Consider the following 210-nt stretch of genomic DNA (forward strand, 5'->3'; position numbering starts at 1 on the left):
TTTTATACACCTGTATGTTTTACGCAGTTGTATTTTTATACACCTGTATGTTTCACGCATTTGCATTTTGATACGCCTGTGTGTTTCACGCAGTTGAAGTTTTATACACCTGTGTTTTTCACGCAGTTGCATTTTGATACGCCTGTGTGTTTCACGCAGTTGAAGTTTTATACACCTGTGTGTTTCACGCAGTTGCATTTTGATACGCCT

This window comes from Diachasma alloeum, unplaced genomic scaffold (assembly GCF_001412515.2).
Source record: "Diachasma alloeum isolate Michigan unplaced genomic scaffold, Dall2.0 Dall_scaffold_00353, whole genome shotgun sequence".
Taxonomy (NCBI): domain Eukaryota; kingdom Metazoa; phylum Arthropoda; class Insecta; order Hymenoptera; family Braconidae; genus Diachasma; species Diachasma alloeum.